Source organism: Patagioenas fasciata, chromosome 12, assembly GCF_037038585.1.
Source record: "Patagioenas fasciata isolate bPatFas1 chromosome 12, bPatFas1.hap1, whole genome shotgun sequence".
Taxonomy (NCBI): domain Eukaryota; kingdom Metazoa; phylum Chordata; class Aves; order Columbiformes; family Columbidae; genus Patagioenas; species Patagioenas fasciata.
In genome coordinates, this window is record NC_092531.1 from 9,783,639 (window position 1) to 9,801,879 (window position 18,241).

An 18,241-nucleotide genomic window follows, 5' to 3' on the forward strand; every position below is an offset into this window, starting at 1 on the left:
AGGAAAATATTTCAGTGTCGCACTGCTGGCAATATAAGAGGGCTCTGTTTAGCCATAGAGGCAGCAAATTCCTTGATGCTTTGACTGAAGAGAACACAGCTGCTTAAGCAGGCACCACCTTGAGTTATCCAGGGCAGAAGTGTACTGCAAAGTGGTAATGGAACTGCTCAACTTTTAATAAGGAAAACTTTCAGCATCACTAATTGCATGCTGTGGGTGCACAGCTTGGATGGGCATAACAGGGTGTACTTGCACAACATTCAAGCTGACCTAAAATGCATTTACAAGATGGCAATTTTTGCCATTTTCTGATGTTTCGAAGTGTTAGTTGTTTACTATGTTTGCTCCTAATTATTTGTTCTGTCATGAAAAGAGGAAAGCATTAGGAATGACAGGTCATTAATGAGATGATTCTGTGCTTCACTTCACTCCTGTCTGCGTTACTACCTTGTGAGATAAACCAGCAAAAAGAAAAAACACTGACAATTGTGAAAATTGCCTGTGACAAAATACTACAGCTGCAGTCAGTATTTCTGAGTAAGAGGAGGTGATAGTTTTAATAATAATTACTCTCTAATTTCATACCTCCAATTTCAGCTGCCTGCTGATGCAGGCTGCAATAGAAACTTAAACTGGCATCAGGTTTCGTTCTTAGTATTATCTGAGAAGTGCAACCATCAATTCAAATGATTCGGTGGCTATATTATTAATAGATACTATCACACTGAAAATAATAGGAATAGAAGAATATTGAATACTTCAGGGTGATGTTGATTTTGTATTATTAAATATTGATTAAGAATGTGTAGTTAGCTTAAGATAGGGTTTCAAAAGGAACAGAAAAAGCATTGGGATTTTCAGACAGGTCTGCTCACATTTTAGGATCTTGTCATTCTTTTTCCAGGGAGGGTAGCATTTCTCTTTCCCAAATTCTTATGCAGATGTCTTAACTGATACAGGAAGAAATCTTGACATTATTTGCTCTCTGCAAACTGTTACCATACCTAGACAATATTTTTTGATACAGTACTGAAGTCTGATATTTAACAAGTAAGGTTTAGGGTTTGCTTTTTAATCAGGGTTAAATTCTTCCTGTGGAAGTAATACTTTCTTTGGCTAATGAGAAGGAAATTAGTATTAATCACAGAAATTGCCTTTTGTTTTTTTGGTTTTGTGAGGGTTGGTTGGTTTGTTTTTCTGTTCTTCTGTTTTCTCCAGAGGAGTAATGTGTTTGTCCAGAGAGAACATGCTGCTGACCACGCAGTGTAGTCTCCAGACTTCTGTGAAGGTGATATTTCCCATATGGTGTAAGCCAAAACCCTCAGGACCTATCTTTTTGAAGTAAGGTGGTTGTTAAAATATTAAAAAACATGCTGCTTCTTCCCGCAACACCTGATATGGAGGAAGCCTTAGAGACTACCATCCATAGGTTGGCACTGACTTGGGAATAATGCCCTCAAAATGTTAATTATCTGTGAATCTAGTGGCCATTAAGAACTAATGCAGGGTGCATTACAGCTATGTGAAGGATGTATAGAAAAGAAGAGGATAGCTTCATATCACACCACAAATATTTGTTTAGAAGTCGTTTCTGTTAAGTATGCTTATTCATATATCTGAATATAAGAGGGGAGCATGTCCGCTCCTGTATCTACAGAAAGTATGTATGGCTAGAATGAATCCGAAAGACCAGGGCAAAGAATAAGTGACATCTGTAGATGCCTTCTTTTGAGGGCACACTTCACACAGGCTTATTTCTGTATCATTTTAATTCTTTCAGATTGGTTGTAGAGTCCACTTTTTAGACAGTCTCACTGCCAGATTTTCTTGTGAAATCATTGCATGTGCCAACATCTCAGGTTAGTTTGTGAACGAGTTTTGGCTTCGTACATAAATGACTATCCTTCATCCAAGGGAAAACACCTATTTTTGGGACTTGCTTATTTTCTGCAGCTTGGCAAAAACTCAGACTCGTTTGTAAGTCATTAGAAATATCATAGCAATGTGTGCCCAGTTACCCAAGAATGTAGGTGAGCCTGAGCAAGGGTTGGCTATGGAATGAAGGTATGTTGAGAATTTAGTTTGCTGGCTGCAATAATATCCCACATTTATTAAATGAAATATGAAATACAGATGGAAGTCATCTCAAAGGCACATGGCCAAGTTTGACTGCTGGAGTGCAACACACCGATTCATATTGGAGATTAATGTCTCTCCTAAATATTAGAGACTTTAGTGGAAAGAAGAAGAGTGTACCACCCAGCACTGTCAGAATAAAAGGAAACCAATGGGGTAATCAGAATGACTGTGACAAATATCTAAATATTTTGTCTGATTTCTTTATAAATGGGAGTTAAAGTGCTATGTAAGAGTAGCTACCAAAACTAAAATAACTGTTCAAGAAAGACTGGCAAGAATTAGCAATCAAATCATTGTACATGTGAAAGTTATTACAGCTAAAAAAAAAAAAAAAAATTAAAAAATTTAGATCAGGGTTAATTATAAGATGATGCAGTAGTATAATTAGTATTCTTCCTATGGAGGATTATGGGTCCTTCTAAATGCCCTTTTTGATTGCCTTCTTCCCTTTTTTAATTTCCTCCTTGTCCTTTTTGATTATCTACCCCATGACCCTCAGGGCTCCTAAATGTAATACAATTGAAATAACATTTTTGTTAGAGGTGGTTTTTTATATAGGCTATTAACCTCTTACTCACCAAGTGCTAAGAAATTGTTTTCTGTGAGAGCTCCAGTAACCACAGGGGGACTCTCCAGCATCCCTGGAGTTGTGTGTAGTGCAGGGTTTTGCCTGTCCTGAAGCAGCCTCAAAGGGTCTGTCAGGAGCCCATCTGCCTGAGAATGAGCAGAGGGAGAAAAAAGAACTTCCTTGGAATGTATTTTACACTTTGGCAAGATAAGATCTAGTGGATCTTTGATATTTCCAAGGCTGCTTCAGTGTTCTGTGAGAATTAGGGTATCATCGATTACCCTTTAATATGATTTTCAGAGTATTCTTTTTAAAATTTTTATTACCTTAAAGAGCCATAGGCTGAGATTTTTTCCAGAGATTACATGGGATTCAGTTTCTTTCTTCTTTGGAATCCCTAAGAGGACAGCAGGATCTAACACTTCAGTCTGGTTTGGTTCCCATGAGAAGCAAGGATTGTTTCCTTTTTATTTTTCTTTAAAATGGACTAATAAATTGTATTTTGTTGCTCAACAAACATGCCTATTGTGTATGTTTTTCTTAGGGCTAACATTTTTTTGTAACTTCACTCCGGGAAAGCACGTATCTGGTACCTGGGCAATCAGATGCTGTTAACTTCCTGATCTCAGCCTTCCAGTTAATGTTATGCAGGGTACAGAATAAAACCAATGTGTGAGGGTACCTCAAAATACAGAGTGCAGACTGTTAATTAAACTAAGTACGTCTTGCTTGTTTTCTTTAATGTCCTTTGCCAAAGTCTAGCAAAGACACATCTGTCCCTGTTTTATACATTCACGGCCATTTCAGGCATGAGGTTTAGGCTGGAGCTCTGGTAGTTTGAGACACTGCGTAAGACGCTACCCATTATCTATTTTTCCAAGCTTAAATAAACTCACATTACATTTCAGTCATGCAAGAAGAGTGAGGTCTGGTTTTTACTTGCCCAATAACTGGTTATAACATTTCTGTGCAAACATGTATGCGTAAATAAGGGAAGTGCAATGTGGTGTGTTTAAAATTACCCTTTTGTAACCAATAGGCTCCAGTATCGATAATTTATTGTCTGCACTTGGGCTTTGCTTGAGACCTGTTGAATTGAGCAAGTCAAGGTTCCTGTCTTCTCAGACAATATCCCTTCCTTGATATCTGTGGAACAAAAGCATCATGTGCAGATCTTTCTGTTTATGTTAAGTTTTAATATGGTCAGTTTTCTCTTTAGGATGATTAGCATTTTGATGCTTAATGGAAAGGTCATTGTTTTCCACTCTGCCAGGAATGCAAGTGAACTGAATTACTCTAGTTGTCAATGTATCCCAAATGAGCTACTACAGCTGATGGGGGATTTGTAAACAGATGAAATATTTAGAGTCTATAACAAAGACTGTTGTAAGACTTTCACTGAAACAGCTGGTGTAGCCTTTGTGCAAAGGCAGTTTCTGATGTGTTTCTATGCAGGTATTTTGCCAAACTGAATCATTTAAGTGGTCACACAGGTGGCATTTGAGCACAGTGGTGCTACTATGGTGGCATTAAAACAGACTCATTAGCATTGGTAGAGAATATAGTGAACCAGATAGAACTTTTAAGGGAGAGTTTTCTACTCTGTGTTAACTTGTGTCAAATACTGGTCAAAAATTTCCTTACCCATTGTCATTTTAAAAAGTGAGACTCAAAAGGAATTAGATGTGAAAACACAGTTAAGTAGCAGTAAATACATTGTGATTGCTTTACCATCTTCTGCAGTGTTTGCTGTAACCGAAGTGTGAACGTTAGCATGGGACTGAGTGTGCAGTACATCATAGATAGCTGGAGCTGAGCTAATTGATGAAAGGGGGAAGTGATTCTTTGTTTTCTGAAGTAGGGATATTGGTTTGTTCTGTGTTTTTCAGGGATGCTGAGGTCTGTATGCTCTTCATTGTTGGCAGAGAAGAATATCGAACATATATCAGTAAAGCCACATGTTATTAGACATACAGGGTGGGGACAGGAGAGAAGAAATTAAAGTCCAGTTAAAAAGCACCTAATTTTTTATGTATTGGGAGAGCTGGATGCAAGAATACTTCATCACTCTGTATTTTATCCTAGCGTGAAGGAGTTCGTATAAGCTCATCTGAAGAAGATAAACCAGGAACAAACAGCTCTTAATTTCTGTACAAAGTAGTATTAGGTGAGGTGTTGGTGTTGAATGGTTCTGAAGAAGCAATCCTAGCCAAAGATAGAAGCAGCAACACTTTTCTGCTTGGAAAACGATACTGATGATATTTTAGAAAAAGTGTTAGAAGTTTAGACTAATAATTTTTTTGAATGAGAGTAGGTGTATGTTACTGTGTCTTTTAATATCTGATACATTTTTTGGAGAAAGAAATTGCTTTTGCCTTTTTTTTTTTTCCTTTTAGCCTAGCACTTCCATGCCAATAGAATTTTTGTGTCTCTTTGCTCTCAGAATGACAACACATATTTGGTATAAGTCGCTGAATGCCTGACTTAAAACATTCCTGGGTGTCTGTATTCATTTTGAAGTGTTTTAGAACAAAAAGACCAGTTTTTCAGGCTGTCAGGCCTGGAAACCTAGGTGGGAAGACTGCTGGGAAGTTTCCCAGTGCTGCATCTCAGCAGAGATCTGGGGAGTGCTGAAAATCAGTAGCTTGGCAATGGCACTGGTAGGATGTAAAAACTCTCTATTGGCACGTCACAGTTAGAGGCAGTTGAACTCCGAAGTCCTGGATCGCTCTTCACCTGTAGTCTAAGTTTAGTTCCATCGCTCATCCTCTCCTCTCTTTAGTTCTGTCTCAGAATGACATAGTACGTTTGGTCGGTTTGCATTATGTTTTTGAAACTGAAAAAAGGAAAAGGAACAAATTGCGTGTTGTTCCTGGAATACATGAGCAACTTGCTTTCGAGATGAAACAGCTGTGTGTTCAGAGCTCGCAGATTGTGTTTCTTGGGACTAGGATCCCTTGCCTTGCTTTCCTGGATTCTCTCCTGGATTCCCAAATAAGCGATTGCCATTTCCATTTTTCCTACTTACAAAAACCACCTACAGCAAAAGAGCAAGAAAAAGGACATATGGAAACAAAAGCACTACTTAAATTCTGCATTTTTATTAGCACAAATAGGGAAACAGTAGATAGTCCCATCATTTTAAGACTTTCTTCTTTTATTCTCTGTTAACCAGAACCCTAGGTTTTATTTTCTCACAAGACTGTGAACAGATAGAGGTTCTCTTGGTCTCAAAGACAGCTACATTTTATCATGCAAATCTGACAGAATTAAAGGTTACTATGCACACACTGTCTTTGGTAGCCAGGCCTGATCATGAGTTTGAGTTTATCACGAAAATCTCATCAGCGATGCCTGAGAAAGGGTGGGAAGGGGTGTTCTTCTGTGGCTGAATTTCTGAGTTGGGCGAGTTAAGTGACTGAATCAACACTTGCTCGGGAGCATTTGGTGGTGTGGGTGGTCGAGGAGCCAACTTTTGAACAGCCAGGTGTAGATACCCTCCAGAGCTGCATGCCAAGGTGGATCCGCGAGCTGGTCCTACCTTTCTGTGCTGTGTTCTACGGCCCAATGACTTGTGTGGCAGCTCATGTCTTGCTAGCCTCTGATTCAGTAAGAAACTGGGCTTTTGCTGCTCTTTGAGAAAAGAAGAAAATTAATTAAACCATTTTGTAAAGTCTGGAGGTTTGGTTTAGGGGGTTTTCTGTGTTACTTTGTGTGTTGTGTTGTTCGGTTTTTTTTTGAACTGAAACATTTAAACTCACATTCTGGACTTGAAAGAGTTGTGAAAATGTGATGGTGATTGGCCTATATTCCTTAAAACCTGTACTTTTAATTTATTTCCTGATATGCTGGTGTAACTCAAGTGTTTTTCATGCTTTCTAGTTTATTGTTTAATAAATGATGTGTAGTGGAGCTTTATGAGGCTTGAGGAGTATTGGAAGGGAGCACATACATAGTCATTTGTCTTCTAAGACATAGTTCAAAAAAAGATCAGCGTTTCACGGGAAAACAGGTCCTTCTCTGTGTTTTGTCTTAAGTAACCTGTGCAGAGGGCCTTGAAGGCAGGGCAGGCCGGGCCCAGAATCTCCCTGTGACCTGGCCTGTCCCTGCCTGTTCTCCAGGGGTTGTGCAGCACAGGAGCCAAGTTACAGCTTGGAAGGGAGATGGGGATCAAGGCCTTCAAAGGCTTAAGTCAGCTGCTTGTTGTGCATCTAAAAGGAAGGATTTAATGTATGCCAGGACTGAAAGTGAATAACAAGTGTTCCTTTTGGCAGGACACTGCAGAGTGTGTGCTTTTGAAAAGAAAAGCCTTTCTCGGGAGGAAGTGGTGCTTCCTGTTGTTGGTACCTGTCTTCAGGGCTCAGCCTCAGAATTGGAGAAATAGTTCAATTCCAGCACGCTTCGCTTGACCAACACAGGTGTCAGATAATGTTTCTGATACCTGGGCTGTTTGCAGCCTTATCAAAACAAACCAGTCTATATTGCTGTGTTTGGTGGTGTACTTGTCACCCACACTGTAGTTGGGACCCAGAAGTTGTTAACCTGACATGAAATGGGGGGGGGGGGGGGGGAAGTATAAAAGACAATTTTCCCCAAATTGAAACTCAGAGAAGATAAGGAACGCTGCTTAAAATAGAAACCACAAAAGCTGGGAAATTACAAATTACAGTTATTAGTCATTCTTTACTGGCAAGAGGAGGCAATAAAAAAACCCCGCATGTTCAAATATGGTGTGTCAAATAAAGTGACTTTTCTGAATAGAGGAGGCAGTTGTGCCAGGATCTGTTCATCTCAAAAATGCTGAATAGTACGAGCAGACAGCACTGGGCTGCCATTTCGAGAAGCCTTGGGCATGCACAAAATTCTTTTGTTCCTTTGATAACAAGTTGTATTGTACCTGTAGAGTTGCTCTCCTGCTCTAAATTTGCTCTGGGCGCACCCTGGGTATGAGAAGTGGGCGGTGTTTCTGGCTTTCAAATATTGCACATCTTAATTACAATAACATTAGTATCAGTAAGAAAAAGTTGGGCAGACCTTGAGGTTTGTCCAATTTAACAGGAGAGGTGATATTTTAGCAAGATGATTTGCTTATATTCTGGATGTAATGAGGAAGAGTATCCTCCTGCATAAGGTTAAGTTACTGTACTGTTTAGACAATTTTTAAAAATTATTAAAAACCTTAATAAACAGAATGATCCTCTGGTGTATGGAAGCATTCCAGAGAGAAAGAAAGGTAAGAGGCTGCTAGATGAATCTTTTAGCAAGCTGATTTTTCAGAGATATTTTTTTGTGCACCAAAGAACATGAAAGCCATGTTTAAAAATTTAAAGCCTTGATATGTTCCAGTTCTGTGGAGCAGCAGAAAGAAGCGGCTTTTTACAGTGCTATAATTCCCTACCCAGCAGCTCTTTAAATTAAGATGTTTATGACAGCTGTTTGTACTTAATGGAATGCACATAGACTTGGTCATTAATTATTGGGATGGTTTTTCCAGTTATTATTTGTATCCAGTGGGTCAGGTGGTTATGATCCTGCTGTTGTCAGTGCAGTAAATGCACTTTAATTTAAAAAGAAAAAAGTAACCTTTCCTTCTCCCTATTTATCTTTCCAGTGGCTGAGAATTTTGGAGGAAAAATATTCAACAACAGTGAGTTATGGAGCTTTTTTTTTTTGTAATGCAGTCATTTAACAGCTTCAAGTTGGCAGTGATCCCATCCACCTTAATCCTCTTCACAGTTTGCAAGCAGTCAGCCGAGAGCAAGAGTGTGCTAGGACTTAATAGACCCTAGTGTCTGAACTTATGGCATTTGCGTTGAGCTTCTAAAACTGGTCTTAAGTGCCTAGTAAAACCCTACAGCTTTGGTTTTGTTAATTAGAGACTCCCTTCCACTGATCTGTGGAAAACATTGGCCAACATGTTCTTTCAGTTCAGTAAATATTTATACAACTTTGTATGATTTTTAGTAATGAATACTGCTCATTTTCAGCATGTCCAAAAGAGGCTCTTTCCACATATTAACAAATTCCTTGTCTGACCCCTGCTGAGCATGGCAGTTCAGGTTAGGAAAAGGTAAACTTTGTAGGTAAATCTTGTAGGATTTTGAAGGGGTTTTTTTCTGAGCTCCACTTTGCCATATCAACATTTTTCATCGTATTTGTCAGGAGTTTGACTGGAAAATAAAAAACAAACAAACAAAGACATAACAAAAAAACACCAAACAAGTAAGAAACACACACAAAACCAACAACAACAAAATCAACAAAAAACTGTGCATAGCCAGTGCTATCATTGAGTATCTGTCAGATAACTGAATGTTGTCCTGTAATGATATTAGTCAGCAAACTACCAGGATGTATTTATATGAGCTTGCTGGGATGTATTAGCACCTTTCAAACTTAATCCTATTTATCCTTACCCATAGAATCCCTGTGAGGCAATATTATCCCTATAACGCAGATGGGGAACAGAGATTGAATACCTGGCTCAAGGACACTTTCAAAATCCTTGCCTTAGATGTATTGACAATATTGCCCATCTATGGGGGAAGATGCATAGCCAGCTATTCGCATGTAGACATTTAGCTGCATATGCAAATATCTGTTCTCTGTATGCACAAATGAAGGTGGGCATGGAAACACTGAATTCCTTTATGGAATCATCACAGAAAGTGCTTGGAGAATTTCTCCAGTGTTTTTAGCCATTTGTTAGTGGAGTGTTACTTTCAAAATTTGTACAAATTACTTTTTTCTTCCTTCAGTTGTCTCTCCTGTGTCCTTATCTTTTGATTCCAGTACTACTCTTGGTTGCATTTATGCAGTGCTACTGATGTTACAAAGCAAAGTGTTATTTTTTACATAAAATACCTTAGGCAGTAGTTTTCCTAGATTTCTCATTCCTTAACACTGGGTGTACATCTTCCTGGGGATACTTGAGTTAGGATAAATACTTGGATCTCAAGAGAATATTGAACTAAGTCTGTCCAGTTTTCTGCATTGTGGTGAGACAGAGCCATAGTAATATCTCTTAAAAAGTCATTCCTAAGGCAACCAGCTCTCATGTTTAAGACTGCAGAATGCAAGAGCTGCTTGGAGACATTCCATCATTTTTTAATGCATATGATAACCTAATGAATATGACTAACAAATTTCTTTTTAGCAGAGCTCATCCTACAGTTTTTAGTTTAGTTTATTACATGCATTAACTAGGAGAGACACTTAACCCAGAAGTGTTTGTTACAGCCAGGCTGTATTATCTCAAAAATGAGCATGATAAACTATGCTGCCTTGCTTGAGGCACATGCTGAGCTCCATAGCTCTTGCCCAGCAGCTCAAGGTACAGTGTTCCATCCCATGCTGGTCACATTGAAGTTAATGGGAGCTTTGTTTGCATGTGAAGTGTGTGGTGGCCCCACAGAACCTTGGAATGCCTCAACTGTGAAGTCCTCTTTGAAAGCTGTTTAAAAAAAACCAACCCTCTACCTGTTTCATGAGTTGGTTCCAAATGTGATAGCAGACAAGTGTAAGAGAGAATGCTAGATTGGTTGTAGTAAGTATCCACAGTAACAGCAACTTGAATTTTCTCAGGAACAAATAGAGAGTGGGAAGTGAACCTTCAACTTTTATCAATTAGTTGATGTACAGAGGGAGCATTCTCATTTTCCACCTGTGTAGAACTGTATTGCCTACATGAAGATGATAGGAACTCTAGGCACCTTAATTAGATCCCTGAAGTTTAGGCAAGTTGCAATTCCAATGTGCCAAGGCGGTGCTGTAGCAGCTCTGAGGTAGGTGATGCGGGTGAGCGTGGCTGATTTCCATGCTGTGGAGATCTGATCAACCTGGGAATTGGTGGTGCTGAACTGCCCCAGCTGGTGACTCAGCCAAGAGCTGCCAGGGGATCCTCCTGCTGCCAGGGGATCCTCCTGCTGCCGGGATCTACTGTGGGTTGGCAGTCCTGCCCCTGATCTCCAGCTAAGGGTCACATTTCAGCCAGCCTCACTTCTTTCTTTTGGTTGCTACATTTTCTGTATTCTGCAAAGGATCGTAAACGTGCCTGTAAGGATCTGTAATTTCAGATTTTTAAAGCTGCGAGCTTTTCTAAAATTATATTCTTTCTGTAGTTTGCATTTTTAGGAATAATTCTGTGGATATCACTGCTGTCTAGTGATAATTGTATAGATGTGTGTTGGGCAAATACAGTAATAAATTCAATGCAAAAAAGTATAATCTTATACAAAAAGTTTAAAAATATTATTCTGTATCACTTTCAAGAGGAATAGCTGTGTTGAAATTGTCTGCTGTTAGGCAATATCTTAGATAAACTGGGTGGTTTAGTGCAGGGACTCCGAGAAGTCTTCTGACACAGATATCATTTCCTTACCGCCTCTTCACCTATGTACCAAATAGCTCCATTCGGAGCTTTTGTTGACTATGGCTGGCAGTCATCTTGACCCTTTCAAGAAAGACTGACACTTCACTGTTTAAAATGCAGGAGGTCATTCAGGCTCTTCAGATATTTGGATGAGAGTTTTCTTTAAGTCAGTGAGAGTACTCATGAGTTAAAAGTATGTTTTCTTGATGAATGAGCCTGAAGAGCAGAGCTCCCTCTCCCGCCTTGTTCAGATCTAGTTCACCCTGCTGCGGGGTACAGTGCAGTGCCAAGAGAGGCATTTGCCTGGCTGCAGCTTGTTGGATTAAAGAGAACCCTTTGGTATCAAGTGTTGTCAGTGCAGCAACTTTTGCAAGCACGAAATTTACTTAGAAAAAGTTCTTTTTTAATTGCCGCAGGACAAACCCTTGCATGTCATGCTTTAGCCTGGAGAAAGTTTTTATATGGAAATACATATATATATATATATTTAAGATGGTGTAGAGGATGTCTAGAGTTTGTCAAGCCAATTGATCCTGCAGGGAATGTGCTGACTTTCTGTATGTGTGGAGGATTTTTAAAGCAGCTGAGCAAAATCCTTCTCAGATAAGATGCTTTCTATTTTGTCAGTTAAGAGCATCCTCAAATTGAAATAGCTCAAACATAATCAAATCTCCCTTCCTCAATCCCTTGCCTTCTCCTCCCAACCCCCTACACAAGCCATCTCCAAAAGGATAATCCTGGCAGTGATGTCATTAAAATGAATTTACAGACCAGTGCTCAATTTTCTTGTCTTGAGCTTCGATTGCTAATGCTGTAAATTTGAGCTGTTTATGTAAAAGAGTCAGGTTATGCCTTTTTCCCACCCTTGTTTAATTTCCCTGGAGCCCCGAGAATAACTAATGTGGGATTATTTGGATATTTTCATGCCTTTTTTTTTTTCTGCACTGCTTCACAGTTTCATATTGCATCCGAGCATTTGGAAAAGCTCTTGCTGTATTCCTGAGGGAACCATTGTCTTCAGGGAGCAGAAAGTTTAAGGAAAGCATTTTGCTGCCTGAATGTGGTTAGAGATCGTAACAGTTTCTGGTAGCTGCTGTCGATGGTGATATAAAGTGCAGAAATTTCTCTGTTTTCCAAAAATCAAATATTTTCTTTATGGTCTTCAGTTATTTTGGCCTCTGGAGAATTTTTCAATAGTTGAGAAACACCAATGGATACAGTTCATTCAAACTTAAGAATCAGGACCCATCCTAAAAAGATTATCATACAAACTGACAAGGCAAAGCGAGGAAGAAACAGGCTGAATTTAACTGTTGTGTTGGTAGGAGATCAAAATACATAGAAATTATACGAATTTTGCACAGTCATTGGAGGAATTGATGGCAAAACCAGAATGTGAGTACAGGTCCCTGAAGTCCTAGTGCATAAGGCTGAAATCTTAACTACATTGCTTCAACTTGGCAGGTTCAACCATGCTGTGTCAATCATATCAGTTCACTGAAGTTGTAGAAATGGGTCTCTTCCCACAGACTTAAACATAAGTCAAGAGATACATGACACTGATAGCTTCCATGAGTTCAGTGCACAGAGGGGGGTAAGAAAAGGCTAAAAGTCAGTCTGAAACATGTGTTGGAAGCAGGATTTTTGCTTGGGGCTTACGCACTTCTCAATATAACATGCATTTTCCTCCCTTCTTTATCCACAGCAAGTATTTCCCTACTTTTGAGTAGGGCTTTTAAGGGAAACCGTTGATCTCCTAATGGAAGATCTTTCCTACCATTAAGAAGGGTGCTCCTAGGTCCAAGATCATGCAGAGCATATTAACTTTGCCATACAACTACAGGCATACCAGAGCTCTAATGTAAGTGAAAAATACATTGGGATGGTATCTGTGCTCTATAATTGAATAGATAAAGCAAACAAAGCCTTATCTTGCAGTAACAAAAACAGGCCTTTGTGGTGCAAAATAACTGTCACTTTTGGGGCATTGATTCAGTGTGTCCTTTTTGACGTGTCTTCCTGAGATAGTAAATGCCACTTTTACATATATGTTATAAAAAGTAAATGGACTCCTTTCTGATTTTTTTTTTTTATGGCTTTGTTTATTGTACTATATATATATATATGTATGTATATATATCTCATAAGCATTTTTCTTATAGAAATTCTAAAATACACTTTAGATCAAGGGGGTGTTAATACCTTATTCTATTTCTTAAAACATAAACATAGCATGAACTGCATTTGAATTCTGGAACGTAGTCATCTCTGTAAAGGAATTAAGCTTCTCCATTAGTCCCTAAGTACAGGTATCTGCTAATATTTTGCCTGTACTGTGCATCACCAGCTGTCACAGCACTGCAGGGAGCACTGCAAAACAGCTGGCATCCCAAACACACGGGAGTGGCACCAGCAATGGTCCTTAAAGAGAAGGAGAAAAGAAAAACTCAGGGAAGTGAGTGTCCAACCAAATTTGGGGTGTATTGTGCTAGATAAATGCAGTTAGCTGAAAAATAAATTTCATTAGTTATTTTAGATATGTAGCATGTATGAGACAACACACCAGCCCCTGTCTTTAGTACAAAATGCGTAATGCTATGGATTCTTTATTTGAGATTTGTTTGAATTTATTAATTCAGATTTTTTTTAACAAATATTATCTAGTGGGGGTTAAGCTTCTTTGTTCTGGCTGTCCTTTTTGACAGATGGTGAGGAAGGTCATAGTTTTCCTTTGTCAGTTGTAGCTGTCACTGAGGTGCAACGTGAATGAAACTTGGCAATTTTTATCACTTCTGGTGAGCTGTAGTATTAAATAACTGTTAAAAGGGAGCAACAAGTGCAGTATTCACAAGCAGGCTAAGAAGGAATTAGAAATTTGTCAAACTCCTGTCAAGAAATGTAGTTCACATCAGGAGCAGCCAGTTTATTAATTTTGCTGGAGTCGACAGACTTTTCTCCAGAGTGTTCTCCCCTTTCCTGAAATAAGTTTAGTGATTTAAAATCAACTCTCCAGGGGTCTCGGCACTGAAGGAGTCTGAAGTGTTGAAGTGCTACCTGTGCTATATTCAAGTCTCAAATTTTGCATTAACTTCTAGCACAAATCCTTCCCTCTCCCTATTTTCCCCTCATTCATCCAAGCTGATGAAGACGACATAAGAGAATCTTATTTCTTTTCCTCAGGAGGGCAAAGCAATGAAAATTTGAGATTCAACCTCAGTATATTTTGAAATAAAAAAGGAAAAAGTTACCACGATGGGAGACTGCTTGAAAAACTGTGATTTTTGCAACAGTCAGTCTCAAAAGAGTACTGAAAGGCAAATGTACAAGCACGTTGAAGCTAAAGTGTTCGGTTGGGATAGATGATGCGTAAGGAATCAATTTTTCTGGATCAAAACCAGTACCTTATAAATACCTCACAGAACAACTGAGGAAAGAAAATATGCTCTCTATTAAAAATATTTATGACCTTTTAATTAAACTTAAAATAATCCTTCAGTTATAGTAAGAACCTGATTTGCTTCATTTGATGCACAAAAGGCCAAACTCATTCGAGGTGTTAAGTAGATGAAAGTCATTGAGGCAAAACAAGGAATTCAGCCTAATAGGTTTCCTTCATGATATTGAGAGGGCTTGCATGGCAGGGAAATAATACCTCATGTGACAGCTGACATTTGAAATCCTGTAGAATCTACAAAACAACACTGAATTCTCTGTAGTTTGTGTGGAATTATCTGTTCAATACTATAGGATGATTCAAAAAACCCTTAGGAAATGTTTGGGTTTCTGTATATTTATGATAAGATCTTCAGACGTTTACGTATTATAATGTGACCTTAGCACATTATTATGTGAACTACTTTTAGAATGGAGGCCCAAATTTCATTTCTAAAATGTATGTGGGTTACAGTATGAGATGCAGCATTAAAATTCTGGTCCTTGGACACACTGTACTGCTTATCTTGTAATATCTCAGTCATCTTGATGAAGTCATGAACTGATTGTGAAAGATGCAGTGAGAAAAGCCTTGCTTGGCGAGCTTTTGAATGAAGATCGCTGCTATGAGCCTGGCAACCCACTTCATAGATATGTGACTTGCAGTAACGTAACTGCTTAGTTTCTGTTTCTTTGTCCGTAAACTGCAGATAGTGTTTGGGTCTTGAGGATGTATCAGCACTAGCTTCACGATATGAAGTACTGCCGAAAAGCCAACCCAGTAACACCAAGGAAAACACAAAAAGTACCTATGATAGGGTCACCTGCTTTTTGGAGAGGGATGAATCTTAGTGTAATTGTCACGTTGTTTTGACTGAATTCCTCACATCTTTGCAAGCATTACAGCTTTACCTATAGCTAGTCACAGAAGTTACTCAGTAAAGTGCCATCATACAGGTTGATTCTAAGCTCGAAAAGGAATTGACCAAAAAAAAAAAGTGCTTGTAGCTTGCGAGCATATCACCTTGTGTGATATTCCTGCTTGTTCCCAAAAGTTACCCTGGACTTTATTGTGTCTATATTTGGATCAGAGATCTCCCAGAGCGACTTGTATGTCAGAGCAAATGGGGTTGATAAATCACTTGATAGTGTCCTTCCCGTGCGCCATTTCCTCCAGCTCAGCAGAGAAACCTTATCTGTGTTGTATCAGGGGGGGATTGTGCTAATCAAAATGCCAGCTTTCAGGTAAAATATATAGCAAGTTCCAATTACTTTGTAACTTTCCTATATCCTTTTTCATCCCAATTTCACAACCTGGCCAGCTCCTTTCCACTGTCATCAGACTTGTACATCTGCATCACCCATAGAGGCATCTGTTCTTTAACAGAAGTGACCATCATCATAGAGTTGACCGAGCAGTATTTGTAGCAGGGCAGTAGGATCCTCTTGAAGGTGTTGGAATGTGGTACAGGCAAAACGCAGTAGCGAGGTGGTCTTTGCATTGGCATCTTTGCAATACTAATAGTAATCTTTATCCATTGCCCTCATTTTATCCAGCAGATGAAACTCCATGAAGTTGAAGTTTTGTTTTGACATGCATTAAGAGCATACTTGATGCTCTAATACTGGGTTTCTGTGAGGATTTCCATTTGCAAGGAACTGGCTGCCATATACAGTTGCCACTGGCTTCAAGGTGCAAAAACAAGTAGCATTTTCATTTGGCCATACAGAAGAATTACTTCATTTTCAATATGTGAATACTTGGAAGTGATTCTCTCTTTTACTGATGAGTGTGGAAATTCAGCTTCTCATAGAAAGGTGTAATTGGATTAGAACATAAGCTACAGAAAGGGCGGCTGGGTGAGAAGTGTGTAGCTGGTGCAGGAGACTGTTTTCCATAATGTACTCCCATTCTGTAAAATTTAGAGTAGCTTGTGTGGCATATTAATGCTATTTCAAGTAGATTCTGCCATATCAAACAGTGTATGGTACAATATCCTATGAAAGGCTTAATGCTCAACAAGACTGGGTACTGTGACTGGTAAATCTTGGTTACTTGTATTACTGATTGTTGGAGGCCTAAATCTTAAGTGATTAATTTTGTAGAGGCAAACACTGTATGTAAAAGGGGGTATCCCACTGTAGCACCAACATTCACTGTATGTGATTTCAGACAACTGAATGGATCGGTAATTCATGAATTAAGGAAATGTATTTATCTTTTTGGTTGTGTTTTGTTGTATTATATGAATGTATACAGCTTCCAGAGTTTTATACTCACATTCTATTTTTGGACATCTCATGAACATAGAGCATAGAAGATAAATGGTTATATTCTTAAATGCAACAGATTTTATTGAAAGATATTATAGGGTAGAATAAGAAGAAAAAGGGATTACAATTACATCTTAAAATGTGTCCTAAATAGGAACCCATTATTTTCCCTTCCCTAACATAGGAGTATCCATCAGATGATTTTAAATCATAATCCAGTGTATTTAACTTTGTAATGTTCTTAAATAATGCATGAAATATAAGTATCAAGGATGACAGCTACATGTTTGCTAGCTGTTCCATTTTGTTTCATTTTGTTTTGATTTACATATATAGAAGAGGTTTGGCCACCTGTGTGAAAATGTTCCCATGGTAGTTCTAGCTACCTGAAGGCACAGAACTGGGGCATTGAGGCTTCTCTTATCTCCCATCTTGCCGGACTGGCTCAGAGTGAGGGTGAGAACGGGTGTCACCAGGACCACAGCAGCCTTGTGGTTGCTGGCTCAGCCAATATCTCAGCACCTGGGCCTCTCTCTGAGAATTTCAGTTGTACTCTATGGGCAGTTAGATTTCCATGTACCTGGAGAAATGGCTGAAAATGGCTGAGTTAATGCACAGGAAGATAGCTCCCACCCTCCGTTTTTATTTGTAATTTGATAGTTTTCTGGATTTTATGGAAATACAATGAAGTCTTTGAGGCCCAGCTCATGCTTTTAAATGTTAAGTTGCCAGCAGTCTTGAACAAGGCATTCTGAAAGCCTTGTATAAGAATGGAGAGTGCAATGTTGAAGTAAAATGTTGCTTTGAAATTACTTCAAAGATGTTCTTGAGATGAAGTGCCTGATATGGTAGGTCTGGGAGAGGAGCCAAGTAAAATGTAACTTCATGCTTCCAAGTGGAGGATGAGAGCCTGTGCAATGGGGTGGGCTGTGGGGTGTCCAGCACACACAGGTGGGCACATGAACCCGCCAAACTTGCTGCTTTTACAAATAGTGCTGTTTGACTCTTCCTAATAGCAACAAGCAGGGAGTTTGCAAATATGGTGCTACTCATTTAATGGTTCACATCTGCTGGGATAAATTCTTTGTCCAAGATCATACTAGGCAGAAAGAAGGTAGAACTGTAGTCAGTGAATCACCCGATGGAGGGGGGCAGCTGAGAGGGTGATTCCCCTTAGGAAACTACACACCTTACAGAGCTGCCTGCCTGCAAATCTGGTGCCAGGGAAAGGAGCCATTCCCATTAGCAAGCTGACAGGACAGGGCCTTGTGCTGAAGGACACTCTGTTCTTTGAATGTCACAGGGGAAACGTGTAATGCGTACAGTGGTGGTGTCTGCCGTACTCGTGGCAATGTTCTCCTGTTGCTGTTAAAGCCATGTAAAATGGTGGGTTGCAGTAAGGCTCACAGTTTAAGTAGATATACAATGCAAAGAAAATCTGTGACAGTTGTGAAATG

General features: G+C 39.2%; 1 protein-coding gene across 3 annotated transcripts in view; it reads left to right on the forward strand.

Annotated features, from left to right (window-relative positions):
* RORA (RAR related orphan receptor A) overlaps nt 1-18,241 on the forward strand; it is a 354,947-nt gene that overhangs the window by 219,877 nt on the left and 116,829 nt on the right. The window lies entirely within an intron of this gene.